Source organism: Sapajus apella, unplaced genomic scaffold (assembly GCF_009761245.1).
Source record: "Sapajus apella isolate SASKATOON/1434 unplaced genomic scaffold, GSC_monkey_1.0 scaffold39, whole genome shotgun sequence".
NCBI classification, from domain to species: Eukaryota; Metazoa; Chordata; class Mammalia; order Primates; family Cebidae; genus Sapajus; species Sapajus apella.
The window spans coordinates 11230383-11256841 of NW_022436979.1; the positions used below are offsets into that span (position 1 = coordinate 11230383).

The following is a 26459-nucleotide window of genomic DNA, read 5'->3' on the forward strand; positions in this document are numbered from 1 at the left end:
AATTACCCTTTTTTTATCTGTTTGTTGTAAACATTCTCATTTATCTGACATGAAGTAAATGTAATAATTTTTGGAGAATTAGGAATGAAGTAGTTAACCTTCAAAACTCATCTGATGAATGCAGGTATGACATATACAATATTGGGTAGGAAGTGATCAAATGGTAGCTGTCTGAGGCACTATTCTCAGGGTAGAAGAGACTGTTTAATGGTGACTAATAGGAAGTGTCATAGCATACTTGAGTTGAGGCTGCCTAGTGAAGGAGGTGCAGGAGACCTTCTTGTCAGAGTGACTTTAAAAGCCGAAGCTCCCCACCACACTGCCTAGAAAAATGTAGTACCTTGGAGGAATGACAGATACCCAGGGCTCAGTTGAAAACCCAGAGCTGGGGCTGGGCGCAGCGGCTTACACTGGTAGTCCCAGAACGTTATGAGGCTGAGTCTCAAGCACGTGAGTTTGAGACCAGCCTGGGGAACACAGCGAAATCACTTCTCAAAAAAACTGTAAAACTTAGCCAGGCATGGTGATGTGTGCTTCTGGTCCTGGCTACTCAGGAGGCTGAGATGGGAGGATGGCTTGAGCCCAGGGAGGTTGAGGCTGCAGCAAGTGGTGATCATGCCACTGAACTCCAGCCTGAGTGACAGAGTGAGACCCTGTCTCAAAAGGAAAAGAAAAAGAAAATGCAGAGGTGAAGCACCATGCAGTCATACCCAGAGTCTAATAAGAAGGGCAAACCTTTCATATAAGTTAGCTGATATAGACTCGTGCTTAAAAATATATATTTGAGGCTGGGCGTGGTGGCTCATGCCTGTAATCCCAGCACTTTGGGAGGCCAAGGCAGGTGGATCACTTGAGGTCAGGAGTTCAAGACCAGCCTGGCCAACTTGCTGAAAACCCATCTCTACTAAAAATAAAAAAATTAGCCAGATGTGGTAGTGCATGCCTGTAATCCTAGTTACTCGGGAGGCTGAGGCAGGAGAATAGCTTGAACCTAGGAGGTGGAGGTTGCAGTGAGCCAAGACTACACCATTGCACTCCAGCCTGGGCAACAAGAGCTAAACTCTGTCTCAAAAAATAAAATGTATATATACGCACACATATATATGTGTGTATATACATACACACATATATATACACAAATATACACACACACACACACACATATATATATATGTATGTATGTATATGCATGTATGTATATTTGAACAAGTGCAAGCAAAGGTTAAGCTTCCTAATGAGGAAATTCAGAAACATATTCCTGATGTCCTGGTGCAAAGGAAGCACAGCAGAGCGGGTGAAACAAATACCCAGGAGTCGTCAGCCTGCATATGTTTGAACCCACTATATCAACGTTGTTGTTTATAGTATAAAACTATGTTTTTCATATTGTAGAAAGTTTTCATTTCATCTCATTGTTTCCTCGCTTATTTGATGTGTTAGCCTATCTTCCCAATAAAAGCCTCTGTTTTTCCAAGAATTCCAGTTTTTTCGGTGGATTCTTTTATTGTCTTCATAAAAGTCAGAGGAGAGATGTCTGGGCAGTGCACGCAGTTCTGTCATAAAAGCTGGTGTCTCTTCTGATAGTCTGGGTATCCTTTCTGATTAGCTAGTGCTGATGAATCAAAAATAAATCGTTTGGGCCAGGTGTGGTGGCTCGTCTAATCCCAGCACTTTGGGAGGCCAAGGCAGGTAGACCACCTGAGGTCAGGGGTTTGAGACCAGCCTGGCCAACATGCTGAAATCCCATCTCTACTACAAATAAAAAAAATTACCTGGGCGTGGTGGCATGTGTCTGTAATCTCAGCTACCCAAAAGGCTGAGGCAGGAGAATTGCTTGAACCCAGGAGGCAGAGGTTGCAGTGAGCCGAGATCTCGCCATTGCACTCTGGCCTGGGTGGAAGAGCAAGACTCTATCTCAAACAAACAAACCAATAGAATATCACTCCTGGGCCTCAGTATAATTGTATAGATACTTGAAATTTGTTGTTCATATATGTGTATGATGAGCTGTATTCTCAGAAAAATCTGTATTGGAGCCTGAACTTCCTGGTACTTGCTTTGCAAGTATTTTTTCTTGTGAGAACTTAATTACTAGAAATTATGACTTTTTTTTTTTTTTTTTGACAGAGTCCTGCTCTGTCGGCCAGACTGGAGTGCAGTGGCATGATCTCGGCTCACTGCAACCTCTGCCTCCTAGGTTCAAGCAATTCTGGTGCCTCAGCCTCCCAAGTAGCTGGGATTATAGGCATGTGCCACCATGCCTGGCTAATTTTTTAATTTTTTTAGTAGAGATGGGAGTTTGCTATGTTGGCCAGGCTGGGACCATTTAGATTATTTTCAATACTCACTTTTATTGAAGTATATAAGTTATACTACATTTGTATCTATAGCTTACATATATATTTTTATAGAAAGTATAAAAGTATGTCATACATGTGCGTATGTATGAGTGTGCAAATACTAAGTATATAACTTGATGAATTTTTATGTGTAAAAAGTAATCACCACTTAGATCAAGTTACAGAACATTTTCAGCATCTGCTCTTAGTCAATTTCTACCTCCTTCCAAAATAAGCTCTGTTGTTATCTCTGTCACTACAGAAGTTTGCCTGCTCTTGAACTTGACATACAAGAAATCATACAGTCTACATTTTTTTTGTGTTTATTTTGAAATGGAGTCTTTTTCTCTCGGCCAGGCTGGAGTGCAATGGCATGATCCTGGCTCACTGTAACTTCCATCTCCCGGGTTCAAGTGATTTCTCTTGCCTCAGCCTGTGGAGTAGCTGGGATTACAGGCACCCGCCAGCATGCCCGGCTAATTTTTGTATTTTTGGTAGAGATGGGATTTCACCACGTTGGCCAGATTGGTCTCAAACTCCTGACCTTAGGTGATCTGCCAGCCTCGGCCTCCCAAAGTGCTGGGATTACGGGTGTGAGCCACTGTGCCCAGCCACAGTTTACATTCTTTTGTGTGTGGCTTCTTTTTTTCAATAATAGATCTGTGAAATTCATCTACATCACTGCACATAGCTATAGTTACTTCTTTTCCATTCTTGTGTAGCACATTGTTCTACAAGTTATTTATCTGCTGTGGTATGGATTGATTGCATTGTTTCCAGTTTGGGCTACTAGTATGTTTGCATATGTTCTCAGGTAGACATTAGCATTCATTTCTGTAGTGTGTGTACCCACAACTCATTGCTCTTAAGTAAGGTAAGCCAAGTAGGCAACTTTGTCCATTTCTCAGATATCTACCTATCTATCTGCCTGAAGGGAGATTAATTCCTGTCATGTTCTTAAACCCTCTTTGTTTAGGAATTGTTTCTTTGGTCATTTGATATGTTAATCTATCTCTGCAATAAAATCTTCTGTTTTGCCAAGAAAGCAAAACAGAGTTGAAGTGATAGCCTATAAGATTTAAGCATGAAGGTGTAACAGGACTATGCCATAGGCAGAAATGGAAAAGAAAAAAAAGGATAATTTAATCATAAACCCACTGTCTCACCCCAAATTCTCTTCTCCAGGAAACCTAATCCAAACATTTCAGAAACTGTCATTTCCTGAAGCAATTTCCAACTCATCCCTACAAAAACGTAAGAAGGACGCACAACTTCCTACAGCACCCTGATCATTGAGAGAGAAATGTCAGCTCTTCTCTGCCTCATGACTTATACTTCCAGGCAGAGGAAGGAAAAGCAGTGTGAATTCTGTTTATATATGCTGAGGAATTGCATTTGATAAGACATAATGAATCAACAACGTTGTCTTGTTTGGTTTCTGTCTCAAAATTGATCTAGCTCCAAGTTTAGGAGACTCTACAACCTGACTCAGTAAGTGGCATCACCTACATCCAGTGGCTCAGTATTAAAACCTAGACGTCATCCTTGATTTTCTCTCCTCAAATCTGTCTCCATTCATCAGCATGTGCTCCTGACTTGATGAAACACTCCAAACACAACTGCTTCCCACGGCTTCCACTGCTGCCTCTTGTCCCTGCAGCTTCCTCTCTCACCCACACTGGACACAGTGGCCTGTTGTTGGTGTTCCCGCTTCTACTTTTGACTTGGTTCTGTTGTCTCCCATGCCCACTGGAACTGCAATAATTTTTTTCAAATATCAGTTAGATAATGACATGCTACTGTTAAAAAAAAAAAAAAAAAAAAAAAAAAAAAAAAAACAACAACAACAACAACAACCAGAAAATAAAATGAAAGAACAAAATGAAAATTTCTAGTGACCCCCTATTACACCTAGCCTAAAATCCTTACTTGGCCCAGAAGGGCCTAGATTCTCAATCTTGACTGTACATGGGAAATCACCTGGGAACGTGGGAATGGCAAAGACTGACTTAGCTGGGCATAGGAAATTTTAAAACTTCCCAGAAATTTCTGATGCGTAACCAAGATTGAGAGCTAGTCTAGGACCCTTTCTTCTACCACTGTCTTCCTCTCTCTCTACCTCCACCCCAGTTGTCTACTTGCTGTGTTTCGAGCACACTAAGATCCTTCCCGCCTCAAAGCATGGATCATTCTTCTCCCAGGTCTTTACATGAGCTATTCTTTCACACAAATAGGTCTCTGTTCAAATGTTACCTTCTCGAATAAGTTTCCTCCAACTAACCTGCCTAATGACTCTAATTTTTTTACCCTGCATACTTTTTTAGTTTTTATATGAAATGATATTACTTGCTTCTTTACCTGTTTATTGTTGCTCTTCCTCGCAAGAATGTAAGCTTTGTAAAGATAGAAACTTTGTCTTATTTACTAATATGTTATACTAGCTTATAGCATGCTGGGAACGAATTCTCTGATTAGTATTTTTAAAGTGAGAAAATGAGGATTAATCGGGGTTTTGGGATCCAGATTTGCTACAAGTAGCTAATTGTAGCTTATGGGATTCTCTATTTGGAAAGCTTTTGTTGCTGTTCTTCTATTTGCCGCCCTAAACTTTCCTTCCAGAAATAGTCATCTAGGTGCAGTGGCTCACGCATGTAATCCTGGCACTTCGGGAGGCTGAAGTGGGTCGATCACTTGAGGCCAGGAGTTCGAGATCAGCCTGGCCAACATGGCGAAACACTGTCTCTATTGAAATCAATAAAAACTAGCCAGGCTTGGTGGCAGGCACCTGTAATCCCAGCTACTCGGGAGGCTGAGGCGGGAGAATCTCTTGAACCCGGGAGGCGGAGATTGTAGTGAGCCAAGATTACCCCACTGCACTCTAGCCTGGGTGACAAAGTGAGACTCTATCTCAAAACAAACAAAGAAGTTGAGGAGTCTTTTGCTTTTACTTGCTTAACTATGCTGCCATGTTTTAAATTTAACTTCCTTCCTGATACACAGGAAGGACTGTGTCTGCTTGGACTGATCACTGGTTGGACTTTCAAGTGGGTTGGCCACCTCTGGGTGTTTGATATATTCCTCTATGTTGGAGGGGAAGAATCCACCATTTCTCTTAAGAGAATGGTGCAAGTGGGAAATCCCTGTCCTATAGGTTAAAGGCCCATCACTTCTCTCTCTCTCTCTGTCTCTCTCTCTCTCTCTGTCTCTCCCTCTCTGTGTCTCAACAGGGTCTCACTCTATTCCTGGGCTGCAGTGCAGTGGCACTATCACAGCTCACCATAGCCTCAGCCTCCTGGGCTTAGGTGATCCTCCTGCCTCAGCTTCCCAAGTAGCTGGGACTACAGGTGTGTGCTGTTATTCCTAGCTATTTTTAATTTTTTTTTGTAGAAATGGGGTTTCGCCATTTTGCCCAGGCTACTTCTCTCTTTATTCAGGAAAAAATGTCTTTCTTTCACTTTTTGATATCTAAGTCTGGCCCATCTCTTTTTGTCACCCGGGGGATGGATTTACACATAGAAGACTCTAGCTCTAGATACAGACCTTCCACACATCCATCTGACCATCCCTAGCTTAGGTCCGGGACCTGGTCACTCACAAGGAGGTCCCAGATGACCATATTGCAGCTCCAAGGCAAATGCTGCAAATCTTTCTCCTGAATTAGAACTTGAATAAAGGAGGAATGCAGGAGTCGGAGTCCTAAATCACACTCCAACATTGAGGCTGTGGGCTTACAGTGGTCAGGAGACTCTGAATGCTAACTTTTCCTGGCTAAAGACTGATTTCACAGGAACAGAGAATCTCATTCATATTCACATTGTCCAATCTTTCAACATGCTAAGGTGTTAATATTATTTCATTTTTATAATCTTGGGAGTTATTTTTCTGGTGAAGAACCAGATGTATGAGATATTATCAGTGTAGAGTTATATAGCTTGTGAGGGGAAGAACTGAGGTTTGAACTTATTATTTGACTACAAGACTAGTGCATGCTACATTTTACCATGCTGCTTTTCTAAAACTAAGAGAAAATATATTGACAAAGTGAGAGAGATGAGAAAAAAAATGGAGAAACTAAAACTAAGATGTAGAAAGAATAAAAAGAGTAAAATAAACTTTACTTTGGATTGGTGAATAGAACCTTATCTGGCGATTTTAAGCAGAAAGAGATTTACTGTAGTGGATTAAGTGCTAATAAGAACATACATATGATAATAATGACACAAAAGTGGAAACAATCGTTTTTCGGAAAGGTGAAAATGAGAAGTCAAAGATATACTAAGTATACATGGATAAATCCTTTTTAAAATTAGAATGATTCTGAAACGCAGTATGTAAATTCTGCAACATATGGGCAAGAGGAAACGGGAAAATGATTGTGACAGATAAACAAAAATCCTTGGACTGTATGCAATGCATGAAAGCTCAACATTAAGTAAGTTTAATATAAAGCTCTTACAAGAGTTTCTGCCTATAAAGAGAGTTCATTGGGTATCACTATCCTATTGGTACAATAGGATACAAGCTATTGGTATCACTATCCTAGCTTTACCCAGGAGAAACCATAGACTACATATATCAGGTGGAAAGTGCCAACTCACACAGTTTTTGTTGCAAACTCCAGGTAGTTGACTATTTCCCTCCCTCCTCTGTCCCTCCGTCCCTCCCTCCCTTCCTTTCTTCCTTCATTCATTCCTTTTATTGACAGAGCCTTGCCCTGTCACCCAGGCTGGAGTGCAGTGGCAGGATCTTGGCTCACTGCGACTTCCACCTCCCAGGTTCAAGCAATTCTCCTGCCTCAGCCTCCCGAGTAGCTGGGATTACAAGTGCACACCACCATGACTCGTTAATTTTTGTATTTTATTATTATTATTTTTTAAGTAGAGATAGGTTTCAACTTGTTGGCCAGGCTGGTCTCGAACTCATGACCTTGTGAGCTGTCCGCCTCAGCCTCCCAAAGGGGTGGGATTACAGGCCTGAGCCACTACGCCCAGCCGGTAGTTGATTGTTTTCGAAACTCCTTCAAGTCTTTTGTTGTCAATATTAGTGACAAGTCACCTGGCTGTGGAGGGCTCCAGATTCAATATTTGGACTCCAAACACATCTGAAACATAAGGTTGGTGGTGCCAGCCTCAGTAGATTCAGTTCTTGTTTTTCTCTTTTTAAATTACAAGTCATTTACTCTATATGTCAAATCAAACAACCAAGATGTATGAAGAAAAAGCTCAGAAATGTAGCCAACCCAAATTTCCCATCTAATTTTGCTAACAAATGCTAATGGCTCTATGCCAGTCAACACATTTCCAATAAATGCATTTGAAATTCAGGTAACATTTGTTTATTTTGGAAAAATTAAAAAATAGAAGCTAGGAGTAAAATAGCATGCCTTCAAATGAATTTCATTTCGAGAATTATTGGTGGAAATACAAAGACAATAAGTTTAAATCATTTATGAATATATGAACAAAAGGACTTAGAACAAACAAATTACCTTTATAGTAGTTTGTTAGTTAACTATAAAAATAAATCTTGTTGGTATTATTCTGGAAAAAAAAAAAAAAAAAAAAGAATGTTTGTTAAACAAGACTATGAGCTCCTTAAAGATTGGTATTATCATAAAACCTAGCAATTTTCTAAATATTTATTACAATTTTAAAAAAGAACATTGAAACTCCATTAAATGCCAGGCTTTTTGATTCGATAATGTCAATGGAGTGCTCATTTTACTTATTATAAATACTACTTTCCTCCCCTGTAATCATTAAAATAAGATAAAACATATTTATTCAGTTTATTAACTTGTTTCATGCATTTTTATTTAATTACTATTATTACACAGTTATATGTATTTAAGAATTTAGTAATTTTCTACTTGTTTTATTTTATGACTGAATATTTAAAAAAATTTGTGGTATAAATTTTCATTATTTCCTTCATATAATACATAGCATACATATTAACTTACTTCAGTACCACTTAATGTTTCTGTAAGAAAACAAATTACAGGGCCGGGTGTGGTAGCTCACACCTGTAATCCCAGCACTTTGGGAGGCCGAGGCCAGTGAATCACAAGTTCAGGAGTTTGAGACCAGCCTGGCCAACATGGGTGATGGTGAAAGAGGCACGGAGGCAGGAGCCTGTAATTGCAGCTACTTGGGAGGCTGAGGCAGGAGAATCTCTTGAACCTGGGAGGCGGAGGTTGCAGTGAGCCAAGATAGTGCCACTGCACTCTAGCCTGGGTGACAGAGCAAGACTCCATCTCAAACAAACAAACAAACCAAAAAAACCCAACAAATTACAAAGTCCAAATAAAACGTTGCTTAGAATTCTAAGCCTGTTTATAATTTAGAGACTGCCTCTACTGATTCATTTGGGGGTTTTAATCCATAGTATCGAGCATATATGAAATGCACATTAATGGCACAGAAAGAAACGGAGAGAAAGGAAACTTTCTGGTGTACTACTAATACCTTCTTTATTACCTTTTTAATTACCTCTGAAACATATATAAGCAATTCCATACACAAGGCGACCTGTTTTCTTCTTGATCATCTTGAGGGACAGCTTTGCCGCAATAGTAACTGGATTTATTCCAAACAAATGTAGCCCAAGCTGTACTTAAATCTGCATTACATCTGGGTGTCTCCTTGCTCTCCTTTCTCCCTTCTATGAGGACTTTACCTTTTGTTAATCAGCTAACAAAATTCAAGGAGTGCCACTCATCAAGAAATCAAGGCCCTGTAATAGAGTACTAGGTTATGGTTATTGAAATGTAGCATCCTTCTTGCTCAACATGAAGCCTATGCTTGAATTTAAATAATAACCAAATCTACAGCTCAACCAATTGGTTTTTAATGAGATTAGATTCTTGCATATTTATATTTTATTTTGTATAAGGAATAGGGTTCTTGTGGATCGTTGGCTATGGAAAGGTTAAGGAAGAAAAGAGTGGAAAGTGAGTTTTAAAATATATAAGGTTATATGCAACAATCTTGCATGTTCTTCACATGTACCCCAAAACCTAAAATGCAATAAAATAAATAAATGGAATTTTATATATATACATATATATATATATATATATACACACACACACACACACACACACACAGACACACACACACACGTATAATGTTAATTGAAATTCCAGGTTCTTATACAGTCAAAGCAATTCTAACTCAGTTTGGTGGCAATGAAACATGTTTTAGAGGTGTGTTATGGTTGTGAGGAGCAGGTATTTTATTCTGGTTAGTGTTAATTTTGCTAAAGATACCAATGGCTCAGAAAAAGTTTTACTTCCATTTGGATGTGGTTTTGTTAGTATAAATTTGATAGAAAGGGCAGGACTCTCTAAAGTTGGGCCAGTGCAGGAGTTAAAGCATCTTGATTTGAAAAATACACCTTTAATTAAAGAATGTCACTTTCTTGTTCTTCTAGAAAACAAAAACCACATCTTTAAATCTTCTGTGGATGGTTGAGAGGTTATAATGAAGATTGGTGTACTACTAATACCTTCTTTATATATATATATATGTATGTATATATATATATATATATATGTATGTATGTATGTATGTATAAAGCAAAACTGATGAATTGTAACTGCAAAACATTGAATGTATCAAAGGCATACGTTTTTATTGGGTGAATTTTCCAGTAATCACACATAACACAAGAATGTGCTTCTAATGAAATCAATTTATTGAGAGAAAAAGACCTCATAAACCAATTGTTAGTTTCATGATCTTTTTGTCATTTGTTTGTTTATATTTTGTTTGAGAGGGAGTCTGGCTCTGTTGCCCAGGCTGGAGTGTAGTGGCACACTGCCACCTCTGCCTCCCAGGTTCAGGTGATTCTCCTGCCTCAGCCTCCCAAGTAGCTAGGACTACAAACATGCACCACAACACCTGGCTAATTTTTGTATTTTCAGTAGAGATGGGGTTTTACCATGTTGCCAGTGAATCTCAAGCTCCTGGCCTCAAGCAATCCTTCCACCTCCACCTCCCAGAGTGCTGGGATTACAGGCATGGGCCACCACACCTGGCCTGATCTTACTGATGTTTACTGTAGTTTTTTTTAAGTTAATGAACTAGGAAACTATTGTCAGTTTTTGGAAAATAGCACTATGAGTCGATAACTGCAATAAGTGGCAATTAAGTAGTTTATGTTATTCGTAATGCTAATAAATAATGACACTGAAATAGGAAAGCTTTCCTTGTCCTCCTCGGAGGGAGGGGAAGCAGGGAGTGGCTCACTTCTTCCGTGCCCAGGTGTTCAGACCTCTAGGGAAGCATACACACTGGCAGGCTGTGGGGCTCCGACAGTGTCTAGGGGTGAATGTTTAAAGCTGAAGCGCAGTGTGCCTGTTTAAGGGGGCTCCTTTAGCTTGCTGTCTATAGGTGGCCTGCATTAACCAGCCCAGTTAGACCCTCTACCTTGTCCCAAGGACAGAGAGCTTTCTGTATGCAGGGTTCTTGCCTTGCTATACCAGAAGAATGGGATCACATGTGGGCTTGGAGAATGAGTGCAAAGTTTTATTAAGTAAAAGTAGCTCTCAGGGGATGGGGGAGCCAGAAGGGAGATAGTTTTCTCTGGAGTCTGGCTGCTCAGTGGCCCCGTCTTGCTCTCCTCCAATTGCCTTTGCCAAACTCTGCCTGTTCCCACAGGTTGATGGCCTACTAGCATGGCAGTGCCTGTCAGCGTGCTCTAACGCTGGCGAGCTCTAACGCTGGTGTGCTCTCAACAACCTTGTCGAGAAAAAGCTGTGTCTTCTTCCACCAATGTGTTCCCCATGATGTCCAGCAGCTTCTTTTCCCACTGATGTGCTTCTCTTGATGTCTGGCCACCTGCATGTCTGCCCAGTAGGGTCTCTGGTTTTTAGAAGTCCAGGATGGGGGGGCATGGTGGGCCAGGGTGGTCTTGGAAAATGCAACACTTGGGCGCAAAAGCAGGAATGCCTGTCCTCACCTAGATCTGTGGGCATGGAGCCCTAGCCAGGGACCTGTCTTTCTCTACCCAGCACTTCCCTGCTGCCCACACTACCTGATTCAAATTCCAGCTTTGCTGCTTATTTGCTGTGTGACCTTAGACAAGTTATTTAACTTTTTTTCCTCTTCTGTAAAATGTCTCTGTTTATATCTGTGTAAACTGGCAATGAAAATAATTTTTTTTCTGAGGATCAATTGATTTAACTCATATAAAGCACTTGAAATATAATACATGCACTATATGTTTTTATGTTTCTATTCAAGAAAAGTTATACTTTGAGCCAATTCCCTTTCCCGAGCAGACACATCATCTCAGCCAATGTAAAGGTTTCTCTTTCCTTCATTTTAGGATTCTCTGTATTTCAGGAGCTTACAGAGTCACAGACTTTAGTGAGAGTGCTGCGGCAACAGATCTGACCCTCAAAATCTTTGCTCATACAGTTGTCTGCTGACATGAGCCATCCATCATCCTGACTGGTCTTCACAATCTAGGTCATTCCTAATACATGTCTGATATGTCGATTTTTCATCTGTCCCTGGGTACACAGAGGAACTGTGAGGCAGTTTGGTCTTATCTGCCTAGACAGTCAGAGCCATAGCTCCTGCTCCAGCTATGCTGCTGGCCCTGGGTTCTCCCCATGGAATGAAACCCAGGGCTCCCCTCATTTTCTGGTCCTACAAATCTAACTGGAAGTTTGCATGTGTAAATAGGATGAACTATGGAACAAATTTACCCAACAAATTTAGAGGGACAGAAACATAAGTATCTATTAGAGTTATCAAGTTAATATTATTTTGAGCAAACTCTTTCATTTTTTTTGGAAGGAGAAAGAAATTTAAAGACAGTAATTAGGATGCAAAGACATTAGCAATAATCCTGGGCTGTTATTTACCCTGAGCCTGGGATGGGGGACTTCTTGACATTTGATCAGCTGACATCATGACGATTAAGCTAAAGCAACATTTGTGAGAACATAACTGCACAAGACCAAACTGGTTCAACTTTTATGTAATAAAAGTTCTGAGTTGATTTTCAGTTACCACGAAGGTCACATAACCTGAGCATGCCCAGTTGAACCAAGGGTGCAACCACAGGTGGAACTTGAGTGCTCCCACCAAGGAGTGGGGAATGAATTAAAAAATGGACACCACATGGCAAGATCCAGTGTAGGGGAGTCCATGAGCCCCACACATTGGGTGCCAGACTGTAGGGATCCATGAGCCCCATGTTGAGCACCAGAATGTAGGGATCCAGCCCTACATCACCCATGGGTACCCTGAGTTCAGTGGCGACAAAGGAATGAGAAAAAAACAGATTAAGAGAGACAGTGGGACCAGGGGCCCTCACTCTATTACTCTGGTGGAGGCAGTGAAGGCCCCGAGCTCTGATCATTCACACTATTTATTGATTACAATCACTTTGATCTACAGGATAGGAGTGGAGTAATGGTGGGGAGTGGGTGACGTGATGGTGGAGTAAATCAGTGAGCCAGATAAATTATGCAAAGAAAAACTCTTAATGCACTTGTTACTTAAAGCTTATCTTTTTTCATCCTCAAATTTAATAAATAGGACAGTGTTTTTGAGGTAGAAAGCCTGTAGACTTTGGAGTCATTGAACTGCACTGCCAGTGAGTTGTTGGATGACTTTAGAAAATCAATCTCTGTGCTTCTGTAAAATGACAATGACATCTGCCTAACAGGGCTGAAAAATCAAATGCTGAACCATACATAAAGTAGCTAAAGTACAGTGCCTAATGCCTTGTAGAACTCAATAATTGCTATTTCCCTTCCTTTCTCCCTTTTGATCCCAGCGGCTTTAATGTAAGGTTTATGTAGCTTATGTTGGGGACCTTAACAAAATTTCCTTAAGGATCTGATTCTAAAAATAAGCAGTTTGGATTGATAGTCCACTTTTTCTTGGAAGGATCTGTAAAATGTAAGACTTTTATTGGCTCTGATACCTAGCCCAAATTTGTATAATCATGAATTGTAACCAAATAGCTGCTGATACATAGAGCCTAAAAAGAGATGTTTGATTTACAGTAATTTTTTAAATCACAAAATTCTGCAGAGAGCTATTTTCAAAGAAGTAGTTCTGCAGACCTAATATCTAAGATTTTGTAAGTGGTTGAATAGTGGGAAACATGTTTTTCTCCCAATTGACCTCTTAAGAATTAGGTCACAGGATACACTCTATTCCCACCAATTAGGCTTTGATAACATCTAATTGGACAATTAAGCTCTCTCATTGGACCTTTTGCTCTTATTATGTACAAATTTACCCCATCTCAAGAAGAATGAGACAGCTCCCATGGAGTAAAACTGAAAGGCGTTACAATTTTGAGGTATGAGGGAATGAAACGGAGAGCTATCCGTTCTCTGCTATATAGGCTAACCTTGGAGGGAGCAGTCACAAATGTTAATACATTCTTCACCTGGATGTGGGACAGGATTTCCAGTCTTGGTCCTGTTGGGTGTCTAGAGATGGTTTGGAGACAGAAAAATTAGAGGAAAAAAACTGCTGTGAATGGAGAGGAAGTAAAAACTCTGGTCTATATAAAGACAGGCTGATTTTGACTTTTGCCAGGCAAAGCCCTTTATAATTATTTTATCCAGTCATACAAGTGAAATAAGCATGAAATCACAAAATGGCATTTTGATGCCATTTATGATAAATGAAAATCATCTTTGATTAACTCTAAATAAGAATATTTCTAATAGAGCAAAGAATTGTATCTGAATAAATTGCTCATTAATGATGTCTGCACAGCACAACTGAGAGTCTGCAGTAATAGATGCTGGCTCAGAAAGAAAATTGTGTTTGGACTGATTTTTAACTTGTTATCCTAAATAATTCAAATCCATTACTCCTCAGCATGATTTCTTTCAGCAATGTTTAGCATCCAGCTTATTTTGTGCTATTTTGACCTGGCATTTGTAATAGATTGGGGTGGGGATGGGTACATCATATTTGTTTTTCAGCTATCCCATTTATGACCACTATTGAAGGGCTCAGTTCATTTTTGTGTGAATATTTTTCAAGCGGTTTGCTTTTTTTTTTTTGCCTGCATTAGTTACTTCTTGTTGTTACTGTTGTTGTTTTGAGACAGAGCCTTGCTCTTGTTGCCCAGGCTGGAGTGCAGTGGCACAATCTTGGCTCACTGCAACCTCTGCCTCCTGGGTTTAAGTGATTCTTCTGCCTCAGTCTCCCGAATAGCAGGGATTACAGGTGCCCACCACCATGCCTGGCTAATTTTTGTATTTTTAGTAGAGATGGGGTTTCACCGTGTTGACCATGCTGGTCTCGAACTCCTGACCTCAGGTAATCTGCCTGCCTCGACCTCCCAAAGTGCTGAGATTACAGGCGTGAGCCACCGCACTTGGCCTGCATTAGTTACTTTGATACTGTTCTCACATTCATGCCTTGCTTGAGAGCCGTAGATTCAAGGATTTACTTCCTCAATGTCATGTATTTACTTTGGCATCCTGTCTTCTATGTCCTCTGCTTTGACAAGGAACTGTTCTGCATTATTTCTCTTCTTCCTGTTTTACTTATTCAGATTGGGTCCTACTACTAATTAACAGACAGACTTCAGAATTCTTTGGTGGTTCTTATTTGTCATAATACATTTAGTTAGTCGAAGTTAATTTTTTTTGTTTTTTAACCTGTAACACTTTATTAGGAATCAGTTTCCAAAGCATCCATACCTGTCAGTCACTCCCTTTATTCCAGCCTTGTCTGGTTGTATTCACCAATGTCATCTTTTTAAAAAAATATATATTTTATTGCATTTTAGCTTTTGGGGTACATGTGAAGAACATGCAAGATTGTTGCATAGGTGGTTGCACACATGGCAAAGTGGTTTGCTGCCTCTTTCTCCATCACCTATATCTGGCATTTCTCCCCATGTTATCCCTTCCCAACTCCCTACATACCACTGTCCCTCCTCTAGTTCCCCCCCAGAGACCCCATTGTGTGATGCTCCCCTCCCTGTGTCCATGTGTTCTCATTGTTCAGCACCCGCCTATGAGTGAGAACATGCGGTATTTGATTTTCTGTTCTTGTGTCAGTTTGCTGAGAATGATGGTTTCCAGATTCATCCATGTCCCTACAAAGGACATGAACTCATCGTTTTTTATGGATGCATAGTATTCCATGGTGTATATGTGCCACATTTTCCCTGCCTATCATCGATGGGCATTTGGGTTGGTTCCAGGTCTTTGCTATGGTAAACAGTGCTGCAGTGAACATTCGTGTGCATGTGTCCTTATAATAGAACAATATATAATCCTTTGGATATATACCCTGTAATGGGATTGCTGGGTCAAATGGAATTTCTATTTCTAGGTCCTTGAGGAATTGCCACACTGTCTTCCACAATGGTTGAACTAATTTACACTCCCACCAACAGTGTAAAAGTGTTCCTATTTTTCCACATCCTCTCCAGCATCTGTTGTCCTGTATTTTCACAATTTACTTTTTGCTTGATTGGAAATATTTTATTGAAGTTAACCTTCAGATTTAACCATAAAATGATACTTTATACAATTTCATTCACGGTTTCTCTGAATTCTCTTAATAATGTATACATTTCTTATAGAACCATGTAGCCTATTGTTTATATTCTTTCTCCCCTACTAGTTGCAGATACTAAATCTGATGGGCTTCATGTCCCATAAAGCTGGGATCAAAAAACTATGGCTCATGGGCCATCTAGCCAATCACCTGTTTTTATAAAGTTTGAAAGCTGAGTGATCTTTACACTTCTAAATGGTTGAAAAAACATCAAAAGGGGAAGATATTTTGTGACATGTGAAAATTAGATGAAACTTAAAATTTGGAATATATAAATAAAATATTTCTGGAACACAGTCATGTTCTTTCATGTAAGTGTTGTCTATGTCCACCTTCACGGTATGTGACTGCAGAGTGGTGATTTCATCCTTATGACAGAGGCTGTATATTCCACAGAGTGTAACATATTTACTGTCCATCCCTTTACAGAAAAGTTTATAGATTTCCACTGTAAAGTTGACATCTGCAACTTTTAGAAATTTCTTTTATAGAAGTATTTGTAACATTCTAAAGTATTAGAATAGCGCTTTTCATAAGAAGTGTTCCATAAAGGCCTTCAGATTGTCAAATAAATGTATATTACATTGGAAGTCATTATTAATTTAAGTCATTTATACCAGTGAATCCATTTAGACAATATAGAACTAGGAATTTTCATTGGAATTTGAAGCCAAACTAGCCTCGGATACTCTGCTGTTTCTACTGTTGTCATTCTTCCTGAATCATGCATGGTTGGTAGCTGTAGGGCATAGATCATATAAAGATGATCCAGCCTGGGAGATTCTGGAAAAGATTGAGAAGATGCATACATTTGAAGAACACTAAGAACTTCTTGCTTGAAAATGAAATGAAGACTTTTAAAACTAATTGATAAAATTCCAACACCAATTTTAGGTAAACTAATAAAAAAACCCCAGGGATTTCATTTAGGTAAAATAACTCTTAGGATAGGAAAAATAAACAATCTTGATTTATAACAAAGCAGACATATACAAAACTTGGAATCCTACCTGTGGATTAAAAGAAGTGTATATAGAATAATAACTTGATACATGTATAAAAGATGTATAGAAGATAGCTTTAAAATCACACTAAAGAAGAGGGGTAGGAGATGAATTTTCTCCCTTATTTTGACAACCTCTGACACTAAAGAAGAAATGGCAAAAATTGAAAGAGAAATATATTTCTTATGCCTGTCTCCTTATCCACATTTTGTTATGATGAAGCACCACTGCAAATGTTAGTGATTAGGGAAAGATGAGATTTTTTTGTTTTTTGAGACAGAGTCTTGCTCTGTCACCCAGGCTAGAGTGCAGTGGTGCGATCTTGGCTCACTGCAACCTTTGCCTTCCAGGTTCAAGCGATTCTTATACCTTAAACCTCCCGAGTAGGTAGGATTACAGGTATCCACCATGATGCCTGGCTAATTTTTGTATTTTCAGAATAGACAGGGTTTCACCATGTTGACCAGGCTGGTCTGGAACTCCTGACCTCAGGTGATCCGCCTACCTTGGCCTCCCAAAGTACTGGAATTACAGGCATGAGCCACCACACCTGGCCAGATTTTCTTTCCTTTCACTTTTATATGTTGACCAGGAATTTCTAATATTCATAGTTTCAACAGCACTTTGGATGTTAAACAGCGATTTTGAATACAAAATACCATTTTCTTCACTTAAAATAAAAGAAAGGCTGTAGTTGGAATTTTTCCTGAAAAGAAGTGCATAAATTTTAATACATGACATTTAATAGAAAATCTGTAACTAAAACTTAGACTTGCTCTTACTTGCCAGGACAATGTTGTATTTAATATGTTTGCATTAAGCACCTATTGGCAATGAGTCTGTATCATCCGTTTTCTTAAGTGTGGCCCCAAATACATAAAAGCCCAGAATAGGGGGCAATTGTCTTTGTCTGGGGGTAATCATTGAGGAGTTAGTAGTGGCTCTTGAAAGATTTATAATGAGTAAAGATTGCGGATAAGTAATCAAGCAGGACTGACAGGAGAAAGCGTATGAAGGCAGGAACTATATGAGATGTTTTCAGAAAGCGGTATTTAACTTACTATGTATCATTTGGAGTATATGTGGAGGAGTAAGTCCCCAAGTTAAAATGAAACCATTATAGAAAGATGGCATGAAATCACATTCAGATGGTGTATTTTCTTGTTTAAAATCTAGACAGATTCAACTCGGAGTGAACATAAAACACTGAAATAAAATTTCATAGTAGTTCTGATATGGAAAAAAATGACATTAAGCATCAGTGCTTGAAAAAGTAGTGATCTGAATGCTCTGTGAAGACCTGCCCAGTAAAATTTCTAGGCAGAAGAAAAGTTATACTAGCCAGAGTGTCACAGCATGCTTCTTCACCCTTAGATTATTTCTGCCAAAGCAAAGGGAGAGAAGTAGGGAGTCCCGGACTTCATCTGTGCAATTAAGAAGAAAAAAATTCTTTATAGAAATAATATAGCATTTGTTATAGGCCTGTACAGGTTTATCACTTGTGCAATTTGGTCCTTGCTTACAGCTCCTATTTGCTCTGCCTGGGTAGGTAAAGCCATAGGTTTCTGGTTACAGAAACATGGAACTAATGCATTTCCACATTTTTAATTTGAGGATTTCTGAGAAGGAAACCCAAAAAGCAAAAACTCTGGAGCAGAAATGTATGGATATGAATATTATATCATACTCATTATCCATCATTATCAGTTTCATCTCTATTATAAAATAATGTTTTTGTATACAGAACTTTCCAAGGCCCAGGCGGCAATGCCCATGACAGTTTATAACTCAATGAATTGTAATTCCTTCTGCTCTGATATGACGTGACTATAAACATTTCCTGATAATAAAGAAAAAAGATGAAAGAATATATTGCTTATGTAGCATAGTTTAGGGAATGAAATGCTTAATCAGTTTTAGAAAATTAAATCTGTATTGCTAACAAAAAGTACCAATCTGTTTACCTTTTATGAGAAAAGTACAAATTTTCTGAATAGTAGGGTCAAATCCCAAAATACCCTGACTCTATAATACAAAATCAAAACCATCTATTGTATTCAAACCATGTGTTCAGGCTAAAAGGTAATGTTAACTGGATTTACTGAATCCAGCCTAGGAACTTTGAAATCCTTCTGTGCCCTGTGAGAACTTAGAAGCCTCTGTACAATATTAAGCTGCCTAAGGAGGGTCATACTGTCTTTTCTTAATCTGGGTTTCCCCATATCCAGTTTTGTTCCTATTAACTTCTGCTGCAACCCCTTCTGGTAAAGGAATAGAGTTAGATATTCTTTTCTTGCCATCATTTTTGCATTGATGTGGCTCTATCTGTGCCTGAGTATTTCAGGAATAAATAGATATTATGGATCAAGAAAAGAATAAGAATAAAATTGTGAACTTGACCTAGCTATTAGAGAATATTTGTCACCATTAGCTTGGAAGAACACCTGCTTCAATAGCCTATGATATTGGAACCCTAACTTTGGAGGCCTCAGACATCCTGAAATGTAATTCAGATAATATTCATGAAAAGGATGCATGCTGAAGCCTCTAAGGCTCTGTGCCTGCAGATTTTCATCTCTTTCTGTTACAAAATTAAAAGCCATTCTCTTATCTGTGCACAAGGTATAAATGTTAATTGATGCCTGTTCTTCCTGAATTACATTCAGTCTACTGGGGAAAACCCATATGTAATTGGTTTAGGAATAGAGTGAGTTAGAATGTAATGTCACAAATAAGCAGTGAAACTTTAATTCATACTTTTATGATAGCCAACTTAGATTACTGTAATTCTCTGTCTGCAGGTCTCCTTCAGGTGTCCCACTGGAAAAAGAAAAGATAGCTTGTACAAGTATGCAACCCCCGAGATTAAACATGCAGAATCTGGTCAAAATACACCTCTACTTAGAGATTTTGGTTCTAGCTGCCATTTAGCTACTGGATTGATTGTAAGAGGTCCTAGTGTTGTGTTTTTGAAACACTGCGTGAATCCAAATGAGTTTTAGGTTCCCTGTTGTCCAAGCCCAATTTTGTTCAACTGTAAAAATGTTGGGTTTTTATTTGTTCAGAACTACTATTATAAATCACAATGCTCTATAGCTTTTTCAAGCAGTTGTGGAATATATTTTTCCCAGACAGATTCAGAATATCAGGACTGTCATTGAATTTAGGTTAAGACTAAAGTGACTTGTTTAATTTGTTTTCTTTCAATAGTACTGATTCTGTGTAGCTTTGCTAGGAGTTTTAAGAAATCCTTTAAAATCTTAGCATTATAATATTTAAAAGTACTATTTAAAATGGACACAGTTCATAGAATCTTGTTTAAAAGCATGCTAATTTATATGCATACTCTGCTGTGCATGGTAACATCATAGCTGTAAGTCTCATGGGTTTCTTGTTGGTGAAAGAAAGAAATATTTTGTATTTTGCTTATAATGTTAATTCTATTGTATAGGACATTTAAAAAATATTTTGAGATAATTTTCCATAGGTGTTATTTTCATTATAAATTCTCCTATTATTATATTTGTGTCAATCTTATTTGAAACTAAATCATTGAAATGCATTTCCACTTTTTTAAAAATTGTGGAAATTGGAATAACGATAAGGGCCTTAATTCTGAGTACAGTTGCATAATGTAGTTTCTTTCTCTACTGCCATTTTCCTATTTCTTTCAAACATGTTTCTTGTACTATATAGACACTTATTTACTATATATATTATAGTCAGTGAAATTGTTCTCACCTTTTACCCATTGGTCGTATTTGATAAGTGACAGCAGTTTTATGCATGTTAAGTCAGCAATACCTGTTTTAAGGGAAAGATATATTATTAATTACTAAGTACATTAGTTTTATTTCCTCTGAGCATGGGATAATTCTTAGCTGTATAATTGTAGGCAACATGGCATAAGAAATAAAAATGAGATTTGAAAATTAAAAATATCATGGTTAGGGACAAGTCACTTTGCTTTTCAAAAAATTATTTATTATTCTTTATAACTGACATAAGACTGTATTTGCTGTATATAACATATGTTTTTTTTGGGTTTTGTTTTTAGTTTTTTTGTAGAGATGAGGCCTTGCTGTGTTGCCTCGGCTGGTCTTAAACTCCTTGGCCTCGAACAGTCCTCCCACCTTGGCCTCCCAAATTTCTGGGTTTATAGGCATAAGCTGCCATGCTCAGCCCAACATATGGTTTCAAAGTACATATATATTGTGGACGAGTAGCTAATTAGCATGTGTATTACCTCACATAGTTTTATTTCTGTGGTGAGAACACTTGACATTCACTCTTTTGGCATTTTCTAAGAATATATTGTTAACTTTAGTCAACATACACTACAGTAGATCTCTTGAACTTATTTTTCCTATCTTACTGAAATTTTGTATCTTGAATAACTTCTCTGCGTTCCCCCCTACCCCCAACAACCTCAGGCCCTGGTAACCACCCTTCTAATCTCTACTTCTATGAGATCAAACTTTTTAGCTTACTCATATATGAATAAGATCATCTGGTATTTGTCTTTCTGTGCCTGCCTTATTTCACTTAACATACTGTCCTCCAAGCTCATCCACATTGTTGTAGATAGATAGTAGATAGTAGTAGTTCATGACTTATGTGAGAATTAAAATAAATATAAAAGCACTTTGTAAACTATAAGACTGTTTGAGGCTGGTGGCTCATACCTGTAAGCCCAACACTTTGGAAGCTGAGGCGGGTGGATTGCTTGAGCTCAGGAGTTCCAGATCAGCCTGGGCAACATGGAGAAACTGGTCTCTGCAAAAAATACAAAAATTAGCTGAGTGTGGTGGTGCATGCCTATAGTCCCAGCTACTTGGGAGGCTGAAGTGGGAGGATCACTTGAGCCTAGAGGCCAGAGTCTGCAGTGAGACGAGATCACCCCACTGCACTGCAGTTTGGGTGACAGAGCAAGACTGAGTCTCAAAAAAGAAAAAAAAGACTGTTTAATAATATTAGTTATGTATAACACTGGTCTAGTGAAAGAAAAGATTTTATTGATAAGAAACAAAGTATTTAGCAGCTTACTTTAGTACAGTCATGCACTGTATAACGACGTTTTACTTAACGAAGGACCACATATATGATGGCAATCCTTTAAGATTATAATGGAGCTAAAAAATTCCTATCAATTAGTATTTACTATACCATATTATTTGTTGTTTTTTTGGAGTACACACACACACACACACACACACACACACCTGTGAAACAGCCTCAGGCAGGTTCTTCGGGAGGTATTCCAGAAGAAGGCATTATTATCATAGAAGATGACAGCTCCGTATGGACTATTGCTTCTGAAGACCTCCCAGGTGGAAAAAATGTGGAAGTGGAAGACAGTGATATTGATGATCCTGACCCTGTGTAGGATCAGGGTCGTGTGTGTGCTTAGGCTAATATGTGTGCTTATCTGTGTTTGTGTCTTTGTTTTTAACGAAAAAGCTCAAAAAGTGAAAAAAATGAAGTATTTTTAAATAGGAAAAGCTTATAGAATAAGGATATAAAGGAAGAATTTCTTTTGTACAGCTGTACACTGTTTGTGTTTTAAGCATGCTATTACAAAAGTCAAAATGTTTAAAGTATTAAAAAGTTTATAAAGTAAGAGTTACAGTAAACTAGGTTAATTTATTATTGAAGAAAGAAAAATATTTGAAAAATATATCTACTGTAGCCTAAGTATACAATGTTCATAAACTCCACAGCAGTGTATAGTAATGCCCTAGGCCTTCACATTCACTCACCACTCACTCACTGGCTCACCCAACTCCACTTCCAGTTCTGCAAGCTTCATTCATGTTAGGCTCCTGTACAGGTGTACCTGTATTTCCACTGTATTTTATACTGTTATACTCCTTTAATTTTTACAGTATCTTTTATACTTTAATACTCCTTTAATTTTTATTGTATCTCTATTATGTTTAAAAACACAAAAACTTACCATTGTGTTACAGTTACCTATGGTATGGAGTAGTCATATGCTATACAACGTTATAGCTTAGGAGCAATAGATTGTCCCATGTAGTCTAGGTGTGTAGTAGGTGTGTCAGTACATTCTAGGATGTTTGTGCAGTGACAACACTGCCTCATGATAAATTTCTCAGAATATATCCTCATTAAGCGACACATGATTATATTTTATTTTGAGGCAGAGTTTGTTCTAACAGCTGATCCTTTTCCCCACTAATTTTTTTTTGCTACATATTCTCTTTCACTTTTTTGGTTTATTATTCCCCTTATATGTCTAATAGTATGTTTTATGCTACTATTAGTATAAAACAATGCTCATGGATGACCTCTTTATGGTATCTTACTAAAAATCCAGATAATAAAATCTTTGAACATGTGCAAAAACATGGTAGTAAATATGGAAAGTGAAAATATACATTATTGAGGTCCTTTTGAGATATTTCATTCTGTAAGTTCACAATAGCAGAAATAACCACCATGTTTCCAAACTGTCAAAATATATATTGGTAATTATGCTGGTATTAATACACATCTCATTTCCATACTTTCTATAGGGTTTCTTTAATGTTATTAATATAATATTAAGCAGGGGATTCTTCTTTTCAGGTGACTTGAGGGCCATTTCTGACCATATCTTTTGAGCATTTCTTAGTAAGGAAAGGTGAAATTCAAATGACTGGCCAGATGTGGTACCATGTGGTAAGAAACCTCTTGGTTTCTTCCTGTCATTGCTCTGTTTCTTCTGAGAAAAAAAAAAAAAAGACAGTTATAGTTAGGAAGACTTGTCCCAGTTTTATGCATGCCCAGTGCAATTCATGCTCTGCTTGAAAGTGATTCTGCATTTTGTCTGTAAAACAAACTCAGGAGGCTTCATCCAGGACCACTTTACACAGCTTCAAAGAAGAATGCAGATGTGACATAGTATGAATGCTAACAGCGATAGTGCAGTCTCACAACACCCAGGCGAGCTTCTGAGGTTCCCACATTACTTCCAGTGACCACAAATAACTTTGCCATCCACTAGCTCTTAAAACTCTTCTTTTTATTGCATAAAATGCCAGTAAAAAAAAAAAAAAAAGAAGAAGAAGCTGGAAAATGCATGCATGTAAATACACAGCTGGACTTTCTCCTGTAGGCTAGGTTGCAATAATTATAGATAAAGCCTTTAGGGTATTCCATTTCACAAAGAATGAATTCTTCTTTACATGACCTTACTCCTTTTCCATCCTCTAAATCAATATGTTCAACAAACATTTCCTAAACGTATGCTAAGTAGTAAGCTGAACACAGAGATATGAATAAAATGTGGTCTTATTCGCTTATAGTCTCCCTTGGTTTGAGGAACATATAAGCTAACTGCTTAAAGTTGTAAAGAATTTATTTTGTAACCAGGTACGATGGCTCTCGCCTGTAATCCCAGCACTTTGGGAGGCTGAGGTGGGCGGATCACAAGGTCAGGAGTTCGAGACCAGCTTGGACAACATGGTGAAACCCCGTCTCTACTAAAAATACAAAATTAGCCCTACATGGTGATGGCTCCCTGTAGTCCCAGCTACTCAGGAGGCTGAGACAGGAGAATCACTTGAACCCAGGAGGCAGAGGTTGCTGTGAGCCGGGATCGTGCCACTGCACTCCAGCCTGGGCGACAGAGTGAAACTTCGTCTCAACAACAACAAAAAAGAATTTATTTTGAAGGAAGAGTCAAACAATGAAGATAACCAACAGTTATTGACTTGTAGAGACAGGATAGCATAGTAATTAAAAGCTTGGACTCTAATTTCACCACTTTCTCAAACAATGAAGATAACCAACAGTTATTGACTTGTAGAGACAGGATTGCATAATAATTAAAAGCTTGGACTCTAATTTCACCACTTTCTAGTGTTGACCATAGGAAAAGTTGTTTGATCATCTGATGTCTGTTTCTTTATCTACTAAAATAATTAGTAACAGAATTTTACCTCATAGCCTTGTTGCCGGGCTTAAATGATTTAATAGTTGTAAGGCACTTAGAACAGTGCCTGGAGCCAAAAATTGTTTAAAATTAATTAAAATGCCTTGCTGATATCAAGGATAGGTCTAATATTAGGAATGCACAGATGGTATTAGTCATCTATTGTTGTGTAACAAATTACCCCAAAACCTAGCAGCTTCAAACAACAAATGTATTGCTAGGCATCTGAATACCTGGTTAGCTATTTATTTCCGACTCAGGGTCACATAAACACAAAGCAGTACCTGGCCGGGTACGGTGGCTCACGCCTGTAATCCCGGCACTTTGGGAGGCCAAGGCGGGTGGATCACCTGAGGTTAGGAGTTTGAGACCAGCCTGACAAACATGACAAAACCCTTTCTCTACTAAACATACAAAAAATTAGTGGGGCGTGGTGGTGGGCACCTGTAATCCCAGCTACTGGGAAGGCTGAAGTAGGATAATCGCTTGAACCAAGGAGGCGGAGGTTGCAGTGAGCCGAGATAGCACCACTGCACTCCAGCCTGTGTGACAAGAGTGAAACTCTGTCTCAAACAAAAACAAAAACAAAAAACAAGGCAGCAACTAAGCTGTGAGTTGGGGCTACAATCATCTTAGGTCTTGACTGGGGATCAGCTTTTAAGTTCATTCTTGTGATGATTGACAGGTCTCAGGTCTTTGCAATTTGATGGATGTAGACATCAGTTCCATGCCACTTGGACCTCTCCATGGGACATTTTATAACATGGCAACTGGCTTCTCTCAGATGGCAGGATGGAGGAGGTAAGAAAGAGCACCACAAAGGAAGCCACTGTTTTTGTGATGAAATGATCTTCTATCACTTTTACTGTATTTTGTTCATCAGAAACAGGTCACTGGGTCTGGGCCACCCTCAAGAGTAAGGATTTACATAAGGGTCTGAATACCAGAAGGTGGATTTCTTTGGTGACCATCTTATGAGATACCAACCACAGAGATGATTAGTATTTTTTTTTTTTAGCATATGCATGCTATATAGAATGTATTTAACTACAGAGTGTATAGAAACTGTATTTATATAGTTCTTCCAGTAAGAGAAAAATGAAAGACTTTTAAAATCTCCAGAGATTTGGCAATCTTTGAATGCACTTTATTTGCTCAGCTTAAAATTTGTCTCAGATGACACGTTTTCATTAAAGTTTCTGTTGTCTGTCTTTAAAAGATAGAAAGATTGGCCGGGTGCGATGGCCCATGCCTGTAATACCAACACTCTGGGAGGCTGAAATGGGTGGATCATCTGAGGTCAGGAGTTCAAGACCAGCCTGGCCAATATGGTGAAACCTTGTCCCTACAAAAAATACAAAAAAAAAAAAAAAGCTTAATGTGATGACCGGTGCCTATAATCCCACCTACTGGGAAGGTTGAGGCAGGAGAATCACTTGAACCTGGGAGGTGGCGGTTGCGGTGACCCAAGATCGCACCATTGCACTTTAGCCTGGGCAGCAATAGTGAAACTCCATCTCAAAAAAAAAAAAAAAAAAAAAAAAAAAAAAAAAAAAAAAGGTAGAAAGACCATGGGTAACTTGAAAGTCAAGTGGAAGTCCTCCAGGGTTGGAAC

At 38.6% G+C, this 26459-nt stretch overlaps 1 long non-coding RNA gene across 1 annotated transcript in view; it reads left to right on the plus strand.

Moving 5' to 3' along the window:
• The window catches only part of LOC116565220, a 45009-nt gene extending 18854 nt beyond the window's left edge, over positions 1-26155 (plus strand). Inside the window, exon 3 of the long non-coding RNA XR_004275332.1 lies at positions 25530-26155. This is a non-coding gene — a long non-coding RNA (uncharacterized LOC116565220). The remainder of the gene's footprint in view (positions 1-25529) is intronic.
• The last annotated feature ends 304 nt before the right edge of the window (positions 26156-26459 follow it).